At 46.6% G+C, this 8,426-nt stretch overlaps 1 long non-coding RNA gene across 1 annotated transcript; it reads right to left on the reverse strand.

The window, feature by feature from the left end:
* Positions 1–553: 553 nt before the first annotated feature.
* LOC119296113 lies at positions 554–5,113 on the reverse strand. The gene is made up of 4 exons (XR_005144859.1): positions 5,049–5,113; positions 4,564–4,950; positions 2,653–2,750; positions 554–607 (listed from the first exon to the last, which is right to left on the reverse strand). It is a non-coding gene; the product is annotated as an uncharacterized LOC119296113 (long non-coding RNA).
* Between the last annotated feature and the right edge of the window lie 3,313 nt (positions 5,114–8,426).

Below are 8,426 nucleotides of genomic sequence, written 5' to 3' on the forward strand. Positions count from 1 at the left end.
TTGCATGCACGTGTCACTACTGGAATCTGGCACTTTGCCATCTACCATGGCAGATGGCAAAGGCATGGTCGGCGGATGACAAAGGCTTTGTCATTTGCCAGCAGATGGCAAACAGTTTGTCTGAAACCCTACCGGTTAGAAGGCTAACGGCATACTTTGCCGTCTGCCAGCAGATGGCAAAGAGCTTTGCCATCTGCTGGCAGATGGCAAAGAGCCCAAATAGGCCAGCCCAAATTTTACATGTAGATGACACATGGCCTCTTTGCCATCTGCCAGCTAATGGCAAAGTGACTATATTGCCCCATTTAATTAGTGACTATATTGCCCCATTTAATTTTGATTTTTCGCATATCAGTTCCTTTTCACAGAAAATCAAGCACAAATATATTTATATGACCAATATAGCATATTCAACACATATTACCAATAGTCATGAACACATATATATCCAACACATGTTACCAATAGTAGCAAGTTTCATCCGTACATATACATAGTTTCATCAATATTACACAGTTTCATCCATAGGTAGCAAGTTTCACAAGGTCAAAACAAAAACTAAATACAAGCACTCCATCAACCCAAGCTTCCGTGATCTTAAGCAAATCTGTAAAATGGGAAAGAAGAAAGTTAGAAGAAGAAGACTAGAAGAAGAAGATTATTATGATGCGGAAATATACATGGATTGTCAAAACTTGCATTATCCTACTATCACTAGTACAACAAAGCTGCAGGTTGGCATAGTTCATGAACCATGTACATCATGACAAATACAATATCATCCAATGCTCGACTATGAACAAAATTGAACAATTACATCATGAGCTGGGATTTTGCTTTTTCTCTAGAACTAACAGAACATGCTAACAAGTTATCGGAACCATTCCATGATGCTACATAGCATTGAAACTAACAATACATGCTAATAAGTCATCAGAGCTACTCCATGATGCTACATGACCCTATTAAGAAACAAATCATCCAATCATGCCAACATAATCAAGCAAAGAAAATCGAAAGCATAATATTTGCTATCAACTCTCACATTTCTTTTTGTTATCTAAGAGACAGTAGGTTGTATATTTGCAGGGTATTAGACAAGTATACAACGAAGTAGAAAATTGAAACTGACAAATCTTTCTAAGCATGGACACCTACAAGAACCTACATTCGTGAATATTTCCAAGCCTGTGCATTTTTAACCAGTTAGACTTACAAATTGTTCAGCAAGAAAAAAAAGTCATATGGAAGTTACATTTGCTTCCAGGCTTTAAGCCTGAAGGTGGGGAACTGGAGGAAGCCACAGACGTGTACTTATCTTGTACAGCAGAAAGTGGTATAATCATGTTACATGCACAAAGTTACTGTACTAGCCAGCAAAAAAGGAAAACTAATTTGAATCCTTATCAGCTTGAGGATTATCACTGCAAGATGGCAGGAATTTTGAGAAAACAGTTTGACAGGCTTGCAAATATCTTAAGAATAATAATATAAAACTTCGGAATATTACGAAGGTGTTACCATCGAAAAAACTTGAATGCAAGTACGTTATCATCAAATGACACTCCTAATAAGGCAGAGACACTAAAGATGTCCACAATCAGCTTTAATTTAAGAAACTGAATCATATTAACAAATCTAAGCTTTCAAAAGTGCAGAAGCAGAGTAGCAATTATATATTAAGTTTTAGGCCAACAATAACAATGAATAAGCATGTGGTTCCAAGCTCTGATTGCTTGCTAGAAGTAATCCATAAACATCATATGGCCATATGGAAAACTTCTTTGTTATTCAAGCAAATTTCTTTCTCAAGATATACATTGGAGTCTGCAACATGCAGAGACAGATAATGCCTGCCAGACATCAATCTCAAAAGAACATCTTCCAGGAAGGAACTTGCATTACACCTTGTCAGAGTTATTCGATATGGCTATTGTAGCGTTCTCTTTTATCAGATTTGGCTAGAGTGTAATAGAAAAAATGCATAACTTAATTCAAAACCATTGAGTGATTATATATACTAACAATACAAGGTGTACTACTCAAAGCAGGATACAGGTTAACTACAATGTCAATATATATCAACAGTGAGAGCCTTTTGAGAAGAGCCTAGATTTAGTTATGTTTAAATTCTGGGACAAGATTGTTTGTAACAATTTCTAGGCAGAACCACCATAAGCCCTAGAGCTCCAGCCCTTTCCCAAAGCTTCTATTACTCCATATTCTATCCTTCGGCGAAGAAATGTGAGTGCTAAGCAGCAATGATGGAAAAAAATTCAGAATTAGTGCTGATTTCTAACACTCTGCATGTAACAAGTACTGCTACACTACCCAGGTGGCCAAATTCAGAGCAACAAAGGTCAATGGGGAAAACCAAGGGCATGCACTTTACTGAAATAATAAGGAGTTTTAACCCACATTGGAACAAATATAACTGAAATCCTAATAGAGTCAGAATAAATCCTAAACCCGAAGAATTAACAACCCAATCCACTGTCACTGCTTGCATAGCCATTGTACCCAAACAGGCCCTACATTTAGTGCTACATACAGTGAAATGTTGGACATAGAGAAACATGCAATACTGTAAATTGTGTAAAACTCGAGCATCTTGTGTTTCTTTTTTAGTAGCAGTTCAGTTACCGCATTTACCTCGGCATTCTATCGATGAATCCATCCCAAAAATGGTTGCAAGCTAGCGTGACCTGCATTTCCCTCTTTCTCAGACTGGAGTCACCCAGGAGCATCACCTGCGTAGAGTTTCATTTTCCATCAGCGATAACAACTTCAGAATGCTATGTAAATAGTAAAAGAAAGATACAAATTAGGGTCTAAATACTCGGCGTTGTTAGTGTTGTGCCCGACAGTAGCTAGTTGCATGCAAATGAAACAGTATCAACAAATTCAAGAGGATACATTTAGTGTGAATACAAATTGACAAGCACAACTATAATCAGAAATTTCGTACCATGAGAATCTACATATACATGAGATTTTTCTAAAGATAGTTAACAGTGCAAGCATAGAAGAATCCACCAGAGCAAACTGGTGACCATCAGTTATAGCAGCATAAATACAAGATATCTTTGTTTACAGACATTTTAAGCAGTCCTTGTACAGATACTGTGGCGGCGGAACGACAAGCAAGATCTAGTAGTATAATTAATGGCTGCTCAAGCAAAGATCGCATCTATTCAAGAGTCCGTTGAAAATGTTGAAAATCTTATCTGAAGAGATATGATTTCTGAACTCCAGTACAGTATTTCTTATCTGAAGAGAAAATCTTATCCCTCGACCACTCAACCTCTGGACCCTTGACTCCTCGGCGAAAAATATAGTTGAAAGACTGAATTAATTACGTTCTCTAATTAGTGTATGCCTCTGTCATGTTTATACTTGCAGATAAGAGAACTTGCTAACTTTATTTCATTGTTTTTCAAAAGTCCCTTTTACGAAATCTAAGAGTGTCCTTCTGATGTTTCCAGGATTCATAGCATTACAACGCAGACTTGTTTTACTTACATGATATTTGTTTGTGATGACTTGCAGGGATATTATTTTGCATTGTGGACACACCGGTTTGTTCATCCAAATAAGCAGATATTACAAACTGCTTGCCATAGTTTGCAATTTTTATGTGTTGTGGCCTTCTTGATTCAGTTTGGCAACCGATATATTTGAATGCCATCCACATGTCCAAAATTGATTACTTCATCTCTGTCCAAACTAAAGTTGTCAATATAGATCATGTCTGTGAGTTCTTTCTACACGAAATACTATCTGTAGAGAGTGCTTCTAAGTAAAATAAGTGTCATCTATACCATCTATTTATTTTTAGAGGGATGCCAAGGTAGCAACTAAGTACTAGCAAATTACATGTCACATTAATGACTCCCAATATAGAATACAATAGGGAGCTTCTCCTAATCAGTGTCGGGCCATGTGTTGGAAGATGCAGACTCCATGTAGAATTGGAATATACATACGGGGAAAATCTCAAAAGTAAACTGATAGGTTGGGAGCATGTGATTTGGAATCAGCTAGCATGAAAGGCTACAGTGAAAATAACACGGAAAGGGTGGCCAGTAATCAAGTGGAATAATGCAACTGCTACACGCCGCTTTCCAAGTCCATCCGACGGATAAAGAAGGAAGCCGTGAGCTCTCAAGGTGTCGTGTCAATGGCCTATTGATTCCAAGGAATAAAAAAGAGGCTTTAGGCGTTGCTAATCAGCTGCGTTTGGGTCCAAGGGGGATATACTCGGATCAACTAAACTGACCAGAAACACGAAACTCGCTTCAATAAACTATACAGTAGGAAATTAATACAGCAAGATGAATTATTATGAAAAAAGTATAGATAACCCCCATTGCTGTCATGCCTGCGAGCACCGTACATGCTAGTGATACTTGGTAAACTGCTAGGCACACGTTCGTTATTTGTTGCTGGCATCCTTCCATCCCCTCGGAGCTCGGGACCAGGTTAGTATTGGTTCATCAAAGGTACTAGTACTAGTATAACAGCAGACCACCAGACACCTGATCTGACGTTCTGAGATCATACCTGTCATGCACCGGGATGATGAGCAGCAACCAGTGGACGTGGACCAGGCGGAGGGAGCATTATGGCAAGAGACCACGAGGAATAAACCAACCGCGGTGTTGCCTTGCCGCGGGGCCGGGCCAGGAGCGCGCGCTCGGCTGCTCGCCCGGTGTCGCCACGAGCACAGGGCGAAGGCGTCGCGCACTATTCTGCCGCGGGGTACGGCGTTGGTGGGAACAGAAGCTGCTCTGGCCGCGCTCTGTGAGCCGGTCGATCTCGTACGTACGTGCTCTTCCGGGTCCAAGCAGCGGAGCGGGAACCCCGTCGCGCCTGGCGTGGACGGCTAGCTGGTGGCTTCCTTTCCCCGACCTCCTCCGGCGGCGGCGAGCGGCCTTGACAATCCAATCGCTAGAGAAGAGAGAAACATGAGGCCAATAGGCCGCGCTAAAAGTGGTAGGTGCAACACCGAGAGCGGAGGGGATATGAGGAGGAGGAGAAGGCAGTACCGAATCGAAGTCGGGCGGAAGCAGTCGGCGGGGACCGGCGTCGGCGTCGGCGGGGCGGCGGGGTGCTTGGGCGGCGGCGGGTGAGATGCGTGGGAGGGAGGGAGAGGAGGGGAGAGAGGGAGGGGATAAACCCACAGTTTTTTTACCTGAAAAAAAATAACCTCATCTCTTTGCCATCTTCCAGCAGATGGCAAAGAATCTTTGCCGTCTGCTGGTAGATGGCAAAGAGGTGGGGCTGGTACACGGTTACACGCTTGACGGTTATAGGATTTGCCAACCTCTTTGCCATCTGCTGGCAGATGGCAAAGATTATTTGCCATCCACTAGCAGATGGCAAAGAATTGACTGATGGCAACCATGTTCTTTGCCGGCTGTCCGTTCTTTGCCATCTGTTTTTTATAAGCAGATGGCAAAGACGTTCTTTGCCATCAGCTGGCAGATGGCAAAGAGCTGGCTGATGGAAAATTCCCCGTTTTCAGTAGTGTGTGTCCCATGCCTGGGGGGCTCCTGTCGGTGTACAAAAGTTTGGGTCCTTTAGCACCCCTAACTTGTGCACAAGCAGAAGTAGCCTTCCTGATAGCAGGGCTCGCCGGAGGACAATTATAAACAAACTAAAGACTTAGTTGATAAAATCACGTTGAAGATCTCCAGGCAAGTGATTGAGTAGTAACAAGATAGTAGAGAAGACCAAGACTGGATTTGTCAGCAAGCAAGCGAAGACCTGGGAAGTTTCCACAACTTTGTCACTGCTCCACCTCAGCGATTAGTACGTCACTTATCAAATAGGTGTCGAGCGGGAAGGTAGTGTTGGTGGAACAGACCTAGGGTCTGTTGACCTGACTGTGCACAGGCACAAGATCAAGATTGAAACACCAGAGCAAGAGACCAAGAGACTCGAAGAGCCAACTAACAGATCAGAAGGGACCAAGACTGAGGCAGAAGGACCAGATATTATCAAGAAAGAAGCCTCCCTTGCCAGGCAGGCAATCCCGGCAAGGGGCGAGGCCACCCCCAGAAGAAGAGGACCCATGCGCCCCGGCAGGGCCTGCCTGGGCTCACGGATACCAGATCACCCCACCGACTGCTCCACCATGACCCACGTCGTGGATCAGTGCGGTGTCAAGACGCGAGATGATTAAGTGGCAGCCATTCGCCACATGGTGGCCACTTCCTACCAGGTGAACCCACAAAATGACACTCGTCCAGTGACGTGTCAAGCAAGCAGGCCTGGAGCTAGCAAATTAGCCTGGCAAGCCTTGCCAGAGAACCAATGATGTGACACTAAGCGGTGCATTAAAGGCACGCTGTCAGCCTGCAGAGTTAGGTATGATAGCACTGTTTGCTATCATATCAGTGTCTAATGACTAATTTGCCACTGTGGTAACCCCTTGATCTATTAAAGAACGCCCATGGCAATGATTCGAGCGGTTAGAAGTTTAGACCATTCACAACCCCGTACGCGCGTAGTCGCCGCTGCCTCGAAGCAACTCTTGCCGGGCAAGTGTAATACGCACAACCACCACCTTTTCCCAATCAATCCACCAAAGCAGGAATAGAGTTTTACGCCTCGTGGGGGCCCGAACCTGGGTAAAACTGCATGTGCGATCCCTGCCGTGCTGCCTTGCGTTGGTATCCTCTTTGTATAACGTGACTCCCCCTACTGAACCAGCAAGGGGCCGTCCTAGTGCCATAGGTGGCCGTGGTTTCCCACGACATCTTTGGCACGGTAGGTAGGGGGAACGCTTGCGCGAACCTGAAGACGGAAGCAGCGCGTCATCTTCATCACCATCTGCATCGTCAACATCCCCATCGACCATGGCACCCAAGAAGAAATCAGCTCCTTCAGCTCATCCGTCCACCTCGAAGGCTCCGCTACCCGCGACCTCCAATGCTGCGGGATGCGCGGAGACGCACGAGGGAGTGAACGCTGCACAGGATGTGGCCGCAGCCGGCGGCACCGCCACCGTCCCCCTCGCAGCCGATGCGGGAGCAAAAGATGCCGGAGGAGAGCAACTTCAGCAACACCCCGACGGCCGCACTCCGGCTGTTGACGGGCACAACCATAGTGATGGTGCTTGGTCTTGGGCGAGCCACAGCCCTATAGCCGTCCTCGCCGCGGGCATGACTGTTGTGCGTGCGCTCTCCCAGGGCGGCCGACCGAATTGGTGCGCCCAAAGGAGCTGATGGCCCTCGGGCACCTCCGCCTCACCACCCTGCTGCCCAGGTGGTTGCACCACGACAGCGGGGGTGCAGTACGGCTGCCGCAGGCTCCGCCAGGAGCCAAGCAACGGTGCCATCAACTTCATCGTCATATATGCCAAGCACAGCCTCAGAGCCCATGGCGTGGGCTCAGCTGCTGCTAAGGTTCCAACAATAGCCGAGCAGATGGACGAACGGCGTGCCACCATCCAAAGCCTGCTCAGTTTCGCTGAAGCCGAGGGCTCACGGCGAGCCGCCCGGCCACGACCTCCACAAGCAATGTCTACGGCCCATGTCGCCGCCCATATGGGGGGAGCCGTCCCCACGGTGCACTCCCCGCCGCGGCAGCTGGCATAGGCGCGACCAAATCAAGACACCGATGATGCCTCGATGGCCTCTTCTGATCCTCAGGCACGTCCCGGCCAACGGAGAATCTCGGAAGAGGGGAGAAGAGGAGACGTGTGCATCATCGAGCAATGTCGTGGCAACCTCCTCCGAGCCGAAGGGTGCGGCGGCCCTAACGTCAACAAGCCCACTCTTGGTGATGACAGGCTCCTGCCCTTCAAGGTTGCCTGCCCTGCCTTCACCCATGAGCTGTGGCAAGTCTGTTGGTCGTCCATTCGCACGTACAAGCCGGAGATACCTGAGAAGTACGACGGAAGGCTGAACCCGGCAGAGTTCTTGAGCATCTACACAATCGCTGTTCAGGCTACCGGGGGAAGAGATGAGAAGGTGTTCGCCAACTACTTCTCGTTGGCACTCAAATCCAACGTGAGGTCCTGGCTGGTGCACCTGCCGGAGAACTCCATTTCGTCATGCGCAGATTTGTGCCATGAGTTCATCGATGCTTTCACCGGTGGCCACCAGGAGCCGGGCCGCCCCAGAGAACTGCAGCTTCTCCAACAGAAGGAAGGAGAAACACTCTATAACTATTTGCAGAGTTTCAGTAAAGTTCGTAGGAATATTCCAAATATCCATCCGACGGACGTGATAGTTGCCTTCCAATTAAATGTGCGCAACCGCCGAATCCATGCTAAGATGGACATGCGGTTTCCACAGACTATGAAGGAGCTATACACCCTAGCGGATAAGTGCGCCCAGATGGAGGAAGGGAGTGTTGACAACAGATTTTGGCATGGTCAAAAACATAACTGAGAAGGCCTCAAATGGAGAAGTGCT

Source organism: Triticum dicoccoides, chromosome 4B (genome assembly GCF_002162155.2).
Source record: "Triticum dicoccoides isolate Atlit2015 ecotype Zavitan chromosome 4B, WEW_v2.0, whole genome shotgun sequence".
Classification (NCBI taxonomy): Eukaryota; Viridiplantae; Streptophyta; class Magnoliopsida; order Poales; family Poaceae; genus Triticum; species Triticum dicoccoides.